At 33.8% G+C, this 12,304-nt stretch overlaps 7 non-coding genes across 7 annotated transcripts; all 7 read left to right on the top strand.

The window, feature by feature from the left end:
* The first annotated feature begins 572 nt into the window (after window positions 1–572).
* Window positions 573–686, top strand: LOC117531653. The gene has a single exon (XR_004566686.1). It is a non-coding gene; the product is annotated as a U5 spliceosomal RNA (small nuclear RNA).
* Window positions 687–1,731: 1,045 nt separating this feature from the next.
* Window positions 1,732–1,845, top strand: LOC117531640. Its single transcript, XR_004566673.1, has one exon. It is a non-coding gene; the product is annotated as a U5 spliceosomal RNA (small nuclear RNA).
* A 1,010-nt stretch (window positions 1,846–2,855) lies between these two features.
* LOC117531652 lies at window positions 2,856–2,969 on the top strand. The gene has a single exon (XR_004566685.1). It is a non-coding gene; the product is annotated as a U5 spliceosomal RNA (small nuclear RNA).
* Window positions 2,970–4,102: 1,133 nt separating this feature from the next.
* On the top strand, window positions 4,103–4,216 carry LOC117531639. Its single transcript, XR_004566672.1, has one exon. It is a non-coding gene; the product is annotated as a U5 spliceosomal RNA (small nuclear RNA).
* Window positions 4,217–5,359: 1,143 nt separating this feature from the next.
* LOC117531638 lies at window positions 5,360–5,473 on the top strand. The gene has a single exon (XR_004566671.1). It is a non-coding gene; the product is annotated as a U5 spliceosomal RNA (small nuclear RNA).
* A 2,289-nt stretch (window positions 5,474–7,762) lies between these two features.
* Window positions 7,763–7,876, top strand: LOC117531662. Its single transcript, XR_004566695.1, has one exon. It is a non-coding gene; the product is annotated as a U5 spliceosomal RNA (small nuclear RNA).
* Window positions 7,877–9,744: 1,868 nt separating this feature from the next.
* LOC117531666 lies at window positions 9,745–9,857 on the top strand. The gene has a single exon (XR_004566698.1). It is a non-coding gene; the product is annotated as a U5 spliceosomal RNA (small nuclear RNA).
* The last annotated feature ends 2,447 nt before the right edge of the window (window positions 9,858–12,304 follow it).

Raw genomic sequence — 12,304 nt, 5'->3', positions numbered from 1 at the left:
AGTGTGTATATATATGTGTATACATACATACATACATATATATATATATATATATATATATATATATATATATATATATATATATATATATATATATATATATATATATATATATATATATATATATATATACTGCAGTACACTTTGCAGTACACTTGCAGTACATTTGTTTTTAATTTAATTTAATGTATTTTTAGAGAAATTATTACAAAGTGACATTTTTGATTATTGTAATGAGTTCTCTTTTTAACTTAATGAATCGAAGCTGAATGCAGATTTTGTTGAAACAGAATTTCATTAAAACCGAACGTTTTTAACTGATAGAAAGTGTGGATTATTTACTTCAAATGTGTTACTAATTAAAAAAATAAGGGTAAAAACACATTTGGATGAAGCACTACTTGTTAAGATTTAATTACAAAACGAACGGAGTCGGCAGTAAAGACCGGAAATGAAACTGTAATCCCATAATGCTGTGCGAAAATCACGAAGCCATTATTGTAGTTTTAAACCGTCAGTGAGGTTTGTGTGCTCAGAGGTGTGTCACGCCGGCTGGAAACAGAAAGCCAGTGCACTCTTTTTCTCTTCAAACCGTATAAATCTTTCGCCTTTTACTAAAGATTTCCGTGGAGAGAAAGATAAAGAGTTCAGTTGAATTTTTTGTTGCCTTACTCCTTAGTAAGGCTTTCTTAACTGTTAAAAGGAATTAATGTATTTATTCACATTGCTTTATGAAACAAGAAGCAGGTTTAATTATTATTATTAACTCTATGTTGGTCTACATTGTAGGCAAGCAGCCCATTTTTGTGTTGTCTGTACCACTTCAGGTTATTAAACACTTGTAATCCATCATCAATATGCCGTGGTCTCCAGAAAAATCTACAACAACCACCTCAGAGTGGTGGCTGTAGCCAGGTTGGGTTCAATTAACAATAAAACAGGGATCAGAATATGAAAAATGCTCCAACCATGTTGAATTATTTGTCTGATCATAGGGATTCCAAAAAGGGATAGTTTCTTCTAACATCAGTCTAATGTTATTCATTAACAAGAGCATTCAGAGACTGCTGACATTTTGCTGTTATAGCTAAATAATTCAAAAGAGAGAAATGAATAATCGAACAAGGAAAACCGGGCTGAACATTCATACACACGTTCACATTTGGAGTTTTGTGTCGTTTTTGTTTCATTGTCTTTCCTTTTTTTTGTATTTTGTATGTAATTGGTGTTATTACTTTCAATATTGAATACTATAGTGTGTGTGTATATATATATATATATAATTTGAATACTTTTAATATTTGGACTGCAGTACATTTGTTTTTATTTTAATTGAATTTAATGTATTTTTAGAGAAGTTATTACAAAATTACATTTTTGATTATTGTAATGACTTTTTTCTCTTTTTAAAGTAATGAATCGAAGCTGAATGCAGATTTTGTTGAAACAGAATTTCATTAAAACCGAACGTTTTTAACTGATAGAAAGTGTGGATTATTTACTTCAAATGTGTTACTAATTAAAAAATAAGGCTAAAAACACATTTGGATGATGCACTTTTTGTTAAGATTTAATTACAAAACGAACGGAGTCGGCAGTAATGACCGGAAATGAAAATGGAATCCCATAATGCTGTGCGAAAATCACGAAGCCATTATTGTAGTTTTAAACCGTCAGTGAGGTTTGTGTGCTCAGAGGTGTGTCACGCCGGTTGGGAACAGAAAACCAGTGTACTCTTTTTCTCTTCAAACCGTATAAATCTTTCGCCTTTTACTAAAGATTTCCGTGGAGAGAAAGATAAAGAGTTCAGTTGAATTTTTTGTTGCCTTACTCCTTAGTAAGGCTTTCTCAACTGTTAAAAGGAATTAATGCATTTATTCACATTGCTTTATGAAACAAAAAGCAGGTTTAATTATTATTATTAACTCTATGTTGGTGTACATTGTAGGCAAGCAGCCCATTTTTGTGTTGTAGGTACCACTTCAGGTTATTAAACACTTGTAATCCATCATCAATATGCCGTGGTCTCCAGAAAAATCTACAACAACCACCTCAGAGTGGTGGCTGTAGCCAGGTTGGGTTCAATTAACAATAAAACAGGGATCAGAATATGAAAAATGCTCCAACCATGTTGAATTATTTGTCTGATCATAGGGATTCCAAAAAGGGATAGTTTCTTCTAACATCAGTCTAATGTTATTCATTAACAAGAGCATTCAGAGATTGCTGACATTTTGCTGTTATAGCTAAATAATTCAAAAGGGAGGAATGAATAATCGAACAAGGAAAACCGGGCTGAACATTCATACACACGTTCACATTTGCACTTTTGTGTAGTTTTTGTTTCCTTGTCTTTCCTTTTTTGTATTTTGTATGTAATTGGTGTTATTACTTTGAATATTAAATACTATAGTATATATATATATTTGGACTGCTGTAGATTTGTTTTTATTTTAATTTAATTTAATGTAATTTTTAGAGAAATTATTACAAAAATGACTTTTGATTATTGTAATGACTTTTTTCTCTTTTAAAAGTAATGAATTTAAGCTGAATGCAGATTTTGTTGAAACAGAATTTAATTAAAACCGAACGTTTTTAACTGATAGAAAGTGTGGATTATTTACTTCAAAGGTGTTACTAATTAAAAAATAAGGCTAAAAACACATTTGGATGAAGCACTTTTTGTTAAGATTTAATTACGAAACGAACGGAGTCGGCAGTAAAGACCGGAAATGAAACTGGAATCCCATACTGCTGTGCGAAAATCACGAAGCCATTATTGTAGTTTTAAACCGTCAGTGAGGTTTGTGTGCTCAGAGGTGTGTCACGCCGGTTGGAACAGAAAGCCAGTGCACTCTTTTTCTCTTCAAACCGTATAAATCTTTCGCCTTTTACTAAAGATTTCCGTGGAGAGAAAGATAAAGAGTTCAGTTGAATTTTTTGTTGCCTTACTCCTTAGTAAGGCTTTCTTAACTGTTAAAAGGAATTAATGCATTTATTCACATTGCTTTATGAAACAAGAAGCAGGTTTAATTATTATTATTAACTTCATGTTGGTCTACATTGTAGGCTAGCAGCCCATTTTTGTGTTGTCTGTACCACTTAAGGTTATTAAACACTTGTAATCCATCATCAATATGCCGTGGTCTCCAGAAAAATCTACAACAACCACCTCAGAGTGGTGGCTTGTAGCCAGGTTGGGTTCAATTAACAATAAAACAGGGATCAGAATATGAAAAATGCTCCAACCATGTTGAATTATTTAGTCTGATCATAGGGATTCCAAAAGGGATAGTTTCTTCTAACGATCAGTCTAATGTTATTCATTAACAAGAGCATTCAGAGATTGCTGACATTTTGCTGTTATTGCTAAATAATTCAAAAGAGAGAAATGAATAATCGAACAAGGAAAACCGGGCTGAACATTCATACACACGTTCACATTTGGATTTTTGTGTAGTTTTTGTTTCCTTGTCTTTCCTTTTTTTGTATTTTGTATGTAATTGGTGTTATTACTTTCAATATTGAATACTATAGTGTGTATATATATATATATATATATATATATATATATATATATATATATATATATATATATATATATATATATATATATATATATATATATATATATATATATATATAATATATATAATTTGAATACTTTTAATATTTAGACTGCAGTACATTTGTTTTATTTTAATTAATTTAATGTATTTTAGACAAGTTATTACAAATTACATTTTTGATTATTGTAATGACTTTTTTCTCTTTTTAAAGTAATGAATCGAAGCTGAATGCAGATTTTGTTGAAACAGAATTTCATTAAGACCGAACGTTTTTAACTGATAGAAAGTGTGGATTATTTACTTCAAATGTGTTACTAATTAAAAAAATAAGGGTAAAAACACATTTGGATGAAGCACTTTTTGTTAAGATTTAATTACGAAACGAACGGAGTCGGCAGTAAAGACCGGAAATGAAACTGGAATCCCATACTGCTGTGCGAAAATCACGAAGCCATTATTGTAGTTTTCAACCGTCAGTGAGGTTTGTGTGCTCAGAGGTGTGTCACGCCGGTTGGAACAGAAAGCCAGTGTACTCTTTTTCTCTTCAAACCGTATAAATCTTTCGCCTTTTACTAAAGATTTCCGTGGAGAGAAAGATAAAGAGTTCAGTTGAATTTTTTGTTGCCTTACTCCTTAGTAAGGCTTTCTTAACTGTTAAAAGGAATTAATGCATTTATTCACATTGCTTTATGAAACAAGAAGCAGGTTTAATTATTATTATTAACTTCATGTTGGTCTACATTGTAGGCTAGCAGCCCATTTTTGTGTTGTCTGTACCACTTAAGGTTATTAAACACTTGTAATCCATCATCAATATGCCGTGGTCTCCAGAAAAATCTACAACAACCACCTCAGAGTGGTGGTTGTAGCCAGGTTGGGTTCAATTAACAATAAAACAGGGATCAGAATATGAAAAATGCTCCAACCATGTTGAATTATTTGTCTGATCATAGGGATTCCAAAAGGGATAGTTTCTTCTAACATCAGTCTAATGTTATTCATTAACAAGAGCATTCAGAGATTGCTGACATTTTGCTGTTATAACTAAATAATTCAAAAGAGAGAAATGAATAATCGAACAAGGAAAACCGGGCTGAACATTCATACACACGTTCACATTTGGATTTTTGTGTAGTTTTTGTTTCATTGTCTTTCCTTTTTTTGTATTTTGTATGTAATTGGTGTTATTACTTTCAATATTGAATACTATAGTGTGTGTGTGTATATATGTGTGTGTATATATATATATATATATATATATATATATATATATATATATATATATATATATATATATATATATATATATATATATATATATATATATATATATATATATAATTTGAATACTTTTAATATTTAGACTGCAGTACATTTGTTTTTATTTTAATTTAATTTAATGTATTTTTAGACAAGTTATTACAAAATTACATTTTTGATTATTGTAATGACTTTTTTCTCTTTTTAAGTAATGAATCGAAGCTGAATGCAGATTTTGTTGAAACAGAATTTCATTAAAACCGAACGTTTTTAACTGATAGAAAGTGGGATTATTTACTTCAAATGTGTTACTAATTAAAAAATAAGGCTAAAAACACATTTGGATGAAGCACTTTTTGTTAAGATTTAATTACAAAACGAACGGAGTCGGCAGTAAAGACCGGAAATGAAACTGGAATCCCATAATGCTGTGCGAAAATCACGAAGCCATTATTGTAGTTTTAAACCGTCAGTGAGGTTTGTGTGCTCAGAGGTGTGTCACGCCGGTTGGGAACAGAAAACCAGTGTACTCTTTTTCTCTTCAAACCGTATAAATCTTTCGCCTTTTACTAAAGATTTCCGTGGAGAGAAAGATAAAGAGTTCAGTTGAATTTTTTGTTGCCTTACTCCTTAGTAAGGCTTTCTCAACTGTTAAAAGGAATTAATGCATTTATTCACATTGCTTTATGAAACAAAAAGCAGGTTTAATTATTATTATTAACTTCATGTTGGTGTACATTGTAGGCTAGCAGCCCATTTTTGTGTTGTCGGTACCACTTAAGGTTATTAAACACCTGTAATCCAGCATCAATACGCCGTGGTCTCCAGAAAAATCTACAACAACCACCTCAGAGTGGTGGCTGTAGCCAGGTTGGGTTCAATTAACAATAAAACAGGGATCAGAATATGAAAAATGCTCCAACCATGTTGAATTATTTGTCTGATCATAGGGATTCCAAAAAGGGATAGTTTCTTCTAACATCAGTCTAATGTTATTCATTAACAAGAGCATTCAGAGATTGCTGACATTTTGCTGTTATTGCTAAATAATTCAAAAGAGAGGAAATGAATAATCGAACAAGGAAAACCGGGCTGAACATTCATACACACGTTCACATTTGGACTTTTGTGTAGTTTTTGTTTCCTTGTCTTTCCTTTTTTGTATTTTGTATGTAATTGGTGTTATTACTTTGAATATTAAATACTATAGTATATATATATATTGGACTGCTGTAGATTTGTTTTTATTTTAATTTAATTTAATGTAATTTTTAGAGAAATTATTACAAAAATGACTTTTGATTATTGTAATGACTTTTTTTCTCTTTTAAAAGTAATGAATCGAAGCTGAATGCAGATTTTGTTGAAACAGAATTTCATTAAAACCGAACGTTTTTAACTGATAGAAAGTGTGGATTATTTACTTCAAAGGTGTTACTAATTAAAAAAATAAGGCTAAAAACACATTTGGATGAAGCACTTTTTGTTAAGATTTAATTACGAAACGAACGGATGAACGATGGTTGAACAAATCATCTACAGATGTTTTAGCAATATAAGTAAACAATGCTGCATCTTAATTTAGTGTGTTCTGAACTGTATAAAAACTATATAAAATGTAAAGTTGAGCACCTAAGTGGGATACCAGTTCATGGGTAGATGTGCAAAAAGGAATAGTTTGTAAACCAATTGTGAAGTATTTTGAACTTTCTTTTTTTTTTTCTTTTTTTTACCAAAACAATTGTGTAAGGCACTTCTACATGTTTAACACATTTAAGTTTAGCTGTTACTATAATCACACACAAGAACAGTGTTTATATCATTCCAAAATAAAAATAAATAAATACATCAAAACATAGTGAGGTATGGTGTGTATTTCCATAGGATTTTCATGCTAAAATTAATTTTGTTGCTGCTTGGGTTTCAACGGGCCTAGACTGTTATAAAATTACGGAGTTCAAATTTTCAGACACCTACATCTCTCCGGCAAGGGGACAAATGTTAGTACACAGGTAAATTGAAAATCAAGTTAATCAATTTCAAATATACACCAATATATCTGTCTTGTTGAGAGGATTATAATAATAGTAATAAATAAATATAGTTTGTCTAGGTTCTGACCAATATTTACACAGGTATAGGGCTTTAAAGCTTCAAGGTCATCCTGGGGTAAATGCTCAGATGTTATTGAAAGTGGTGTCAAATGATTCCTCTTGTCATACTGAAGCAGAAAATGAATTTTAACTGATTGGTGATGGCACCATTTCCAACATCCACGAAAAGTCTCAGTGGCCCCCATAGACCATGTAGAACCCCTGATACACTCTGCCATTTAATTATCCAATCAAATCAATTTTGTATGTAATTGGTGTTATTACTTTGAATATTAAATACTATAGTATATATATATATATATATATATATATATATATATATATATATATATATATATATATATATATATATATATATATATATATATATATATATATATATATATATGGACTGCTGTAGATTTGTTTTTATTTTAATTTAATTTAATGTAATTTTTAGAGAAATTATTACAAAATGACATTTTTGATTATTGTAATGACTTTTTTCTCTTTTTAAAGTAATGAATCGAAGCTGAATGCAGATTTTGTTGAAACAGAATTCATTAAAACCGAACGTTTTTAACTGATAGAAAGTGTGGATTATTTACTTCAAAGGTGTTACTAATTAAAAAATAAGGCTAAAAACACATTTGGATGAAGCACTTTTTGTTAAGATTTAATTACGAAACGAACGGAGTCGGCAGTAAAGACCGGAAATGAAACTGGAATCCCATACTGCTGTGCGAAAATCACGAAGCCATTATTGTAGTTTTAAACCGTCAGTGAGGTTTGTGTGCTCAGAGGTGTGTCACGCCGGTTGGAAACAGAAAGCCAGTGTACTCTTTTTCTCTTCAAACCGTATAAATCTTTCGCCTTTTACTAAAGATTTCCGTGGAGAGAAAGATAAAGAGTTCAGTTGAATGTTTTGTTGCTTTACTCCTAAGTAAGGCTTTCTTAACTGTTAAAAGTAAATAATACATTTATTCACATTGCTCTATGAAAGAAAAAGCAGGTTTAATTATTATTATTAACTTCATTTTGGTCAACATTGTAGGTTAGAAGGCCCATTTTTGTGTTGTCGGTACCACTTAAGGTTATTAAAGACTTGTAATCCATCATCAATATGCCGTGGTCTCCAGAAAAATCTACAACAACCACCTCAGAGTGGTGGTTGTAGCCAGGTTGGGTTCAATTAACAATAAAACAGGGATCAGAATATGAAAAATGCTCCAACCATGTTGAATTATTTATCTGACCATAGGGATTCATAGAGGTATAGTTTCTTCTACCGACAGTCTAATGTTTTTCATTAACAAGAGCATTCAGAGATTGCTGACATTTTGCTGTTATAGCTAAATAATTCAAAAGAGAGAAATTAATAATCGAACAAGGAAAACCGGGCTGAATATTCATACACACATTCACATTTGGATTTTTGTGTAGTTTTTGTTTCCTTGTCTTTCCTTTTTTGTATTTTGTATGTAATTGGTGTTATTACTTTGAATATTGAATACTATAGTATATATATATATATATATATATATATATATATATATATATATATATATATATATATATATATATATACGAAGTCTATTAGATAATAAACCGACCCTTTTTTTTAACTATATGGATTTGAATGACATGCGATTACACCAATCATGCTTGAACCCTCGTGCGCATGCATGAGTTTTTTCACGCGTGTCGGTGACGTCATTTCCCTGTGGGCAGGCCTTGAGTGAGATGAATTCCTTTGTTTCACACGCTGCTGGAGACGGCGCGCGTTGCTGTATCAAAATTTTTTCTGGACCTGTGAGGAATATCCGAGTGGACACTATTCGAGAAATTAAGCTGGTTTTCGGGGAAAAGTTTAACGGCTGATGAGAGATTATGGGGTGTTTCTGTCGGTGTAAGGACTTCCCACAGAGCGGGACGTCCTGCAGTGCTTCCAGGCGCCGTCGTCGGCCTGTTTCGACCTGAAAACATCCTAATTTAAGGCTTAATTCACCCAGGACGTCGTGAGAGAACAGAAAAGATTCAGAAGAGGCCGGCATGAGGAGTTTATGTGGACATTTTTTAATGAAAGACGTGCGCGCAAATTCGCCGAGTCGTTTCCGTGACGACTCGGCAAATCTGTGTGCGCCGCGACATGAAATCACCTCCGTGTTGAAAACCATTTGTAAAATTCAGGCGGCTTTTGATGGCTTTCAACAAGTGAGTAACTGAGAAATTGTTTAACAGCTTGGGCATGTTCCAACTTGCCCGTTAAGGTTTCCAACGGAGGTGTTTTTCCCGGGTTCGGCCCGACATGCGACTCTGCCCGCATGTTCTTTCATTACAAAATGTTCGTTAACAATGGAATGTCCGAATAAACGCCTCATGCCGACTTCTTCTGTAAGTTCTCTGTTCTCTGACAACTTCCTGGATCAACAGAGCCTTCAAGTTTTTCGCCTCGAAGCGCAGATCGCCGTCAGGCGCCGTGGGCCATCCTTACGGCGACACTAGACCAAACCAAAATCAGATGTAGATTTTGTTGAAACAGAATTTCATTAAAACCGAACGTTTTAAACTGATAGAAAGTGGGGATTATTTACTTCAAAGGTGTTACTAATTAAAAAATAAGGCTAAAAACACATTTGGATGAAGCACTTTTTAAGATTTAATTACGAAACGAACGTAGTCGGCAGTAAAGACCGGAAATTAAACTGTAATCCCATAATGCTGTGCGAAAATCACGACGCCATTATTGTAGTTTTAACCCTTAAGTGAGGTTTGTGTGCTCAGCGTTGTGTCACTCCCGTTGGAAACAGAAAGCCAGTGTACTCTTTTTCCTCTTCAAACTGTATAAATCTTTTGCCTTTTACTAAAGATTTCTGTGGAGAGAAAGATAGAGTTCAGTTGAATTTTTTGTTGTCTTACTCCTTAGTAAGGCTTTCTTAACTGTTAAAAGAAATAAATGCATTTATTCACATTGCTTTATGTAAGAAAAAGCAGGTTTAATTATTATTTTTTCTCAAATGCTAAAACACAAAAGCCAATCCTCTAAACCAAATGACCAGTTGTCTAAACACATGTACTAAATCTAGCCATCATTTGCCAATATCATAAACACATTTCACATGAAGACACAATTCACAAAACAATCCTCCGTTCTCATAAATCTAAACACATTTTTCCTTGCTAAAACACAAGTTGCAAAAGAACTCTGATTATATTCTCAAATGAAAGCTCGTGATGCAAAATGCTTGCTACAGTCAGCAATATTTGAACACAATGAACACACTTGGCGTCATTCATTACACACGACTCAAAATTGAAGACATGTTGCCAGTGCTGTGACCACATGTATAAAAGCAATTTCAGAGTGCACAGTTTGCTGAAGATTCCAAACAAACACGATGAAGGCAGAGTCAGTGGAAGTGGAATTCGAGTCAGAGGGAGAGGAGCTGGCCAACGAGGAAGAGGAGTTCAAATCAGAGGAGGAAGAGGAGCAGGCCAATGAGGAAGAGGAAAAGGAGCAGGCCAACAAGGAAGAGGAGTTCAAATCAGAGGAGGAAGAGGAGCAGGCCAACAACGGAGAGGAGAAGGTCCAGGAGGAAGAGCAAGACAACCTCGCACCATCATTACGGACGAGATGCGAGCAACAGTCACTGACCATGGCATGACAATGGCTGAAGCAGGACTAAGAGTCCGTCCAAACCTGAGTAGGTTCACTGTGTCCACCATTATTATGGCATTCAGACAAATCAAATCAATTTTATTTATATAGCGCCAAATCACAACAAACAGTTGCCCCAAGGCACTTTATATTGTAAGGCAAGGCCATACAATAATTACGGTTAAACCCCAACGGTCAAAATGACCCCCTGTGAGCAAGCACTTGGCGACAGTTCTGAATGAAAAACTCCCTTTTAACAGGAAGAAACCTCCAGCAGAACCAGGCTCAGGGAGGGGCAGTCTGCTGCTGGGACTGGTTGGGGCTGAGGGAGAGAACCAGGAAAAAGACATGCTGTGGAGGGGAGCAGAGATCAATCACTAATGATTAAATGCAGAGTGCTGCATACAGAGCAAAAAGAGAAAGAAACATGAGAAAGTGCATCATGGGAACCCCCCAGCAGTCTAAGTCTATAGCAGCATAACTAAGGGATGGTTCAGGGTCACCTGTTCCAGCCCTAAATGAAAATTTAAGCAATGCTGTCTAATAATACTGCCTAAGGGAAACATGTCTAAAGTGAATAAAATTGGTCCTAGCACAGAACCTTGTGCAAGTCCATAATTAACCTTAGTCTGTGAAGAAGATTCCCCATTTACATGAACAAATTGTAATCTATTAGATAAATATAATTCAAACCACCGCAGCACAGTGCCTTTAATACCTATGGCATGCTCTAATCTCTGTAATAAAATTTTATGGTCAACAGTATCAAAAGCAGCACTGAGGTCTAACAGAACAAGCACAGAGATGAGTCCACTGTCTGAGGCCATAAGAAGATCATTTGTAACCTTCACTAATGCTGTTTCTGTACTATGATGAATTCTAAAACCTGACTGAAACTCTTCAAATAGACCATTTCCTCTGCAGATGATCAGTTAGCTGTTTTACAACTACCCTTTCAAGAATTTTTGAGAGAAAAGGAAGGTTGGAGATTGGCCTATAATTAGCTAAGAAAGCTGGGTCAAGTGATGGCTTTTTAAGTAATGGTTTAATTACTGCCACCTTAGAAGCCTGTGGTACATAGACAACTAATAAAGATATATTGATCATATTTAAGATCGAAGCATTAATTAATGGTAGGGCTTCCTTGAGCAGCCTGGTAGGAATCGGGTCTAATAGACATGTTGATGGTTTGGAGGAAGTAACTAATGAAAATAACTCAGACAGAACAATCGGAGAGAAAGAGTCTAACCAAATACCGGCATCACTGAAAGCAGCCAAAGATAACGATATGTCTTTGGGATGGTTATGAGTAATTTTTTCTCTAATAGTTAAAATTTTATTAGAAAAGAAAGTCATGAAGTCATTACTAGTTAAAGTTAAAGGAATACTCGGCTCAATAGAGCTCTGACTCTTTGTCAGCCTGGCTACAGTGCTGAAAAGAAACCTGGGGTTGTTCTTATTTTCTTCAATTAGTGATGAGTAGTAAGATGTCCTATCTTTACGGAGGGCTTTTTTATAGAGGAACAGACTCTTTCCAGGCTAAGTGAAGATCTTCTAAATTAGTGAGACGCCATTTCCTCTCCAACTTATGGGTTATCTGCTTTAAGCTGCAAGTTTGTGAGTTATACCACGGAGTCAGGCACTTCTGATTTAAGGCTCTCTTTTTCAGAGGAGCTACAGCATCCAAAGTTGTCTTCAATGAGGATGTAAAACTATTGACG

This window comes from Thalassophryne amazonica, chromosome 18, assembly GCF_902500255.1.
Source record: "Thalassophryne amazonica chromosome 18, fThaAma1.1, whole genome shotgun sequence".
Classification (NCBI taxonomy): domain Eukaryota; kingdom Metazoa; phylum Chordata; class Actinopteri; order Batrachoidiformes; family Batrachoididae; genus Thalassophryne; species Thalassophryne amazonica.
The sequence above is the reverse complement of the archived record's forward strand: the minus strand, read 5'-3'. Positions and strand labels throughout refer to the sequence as shown.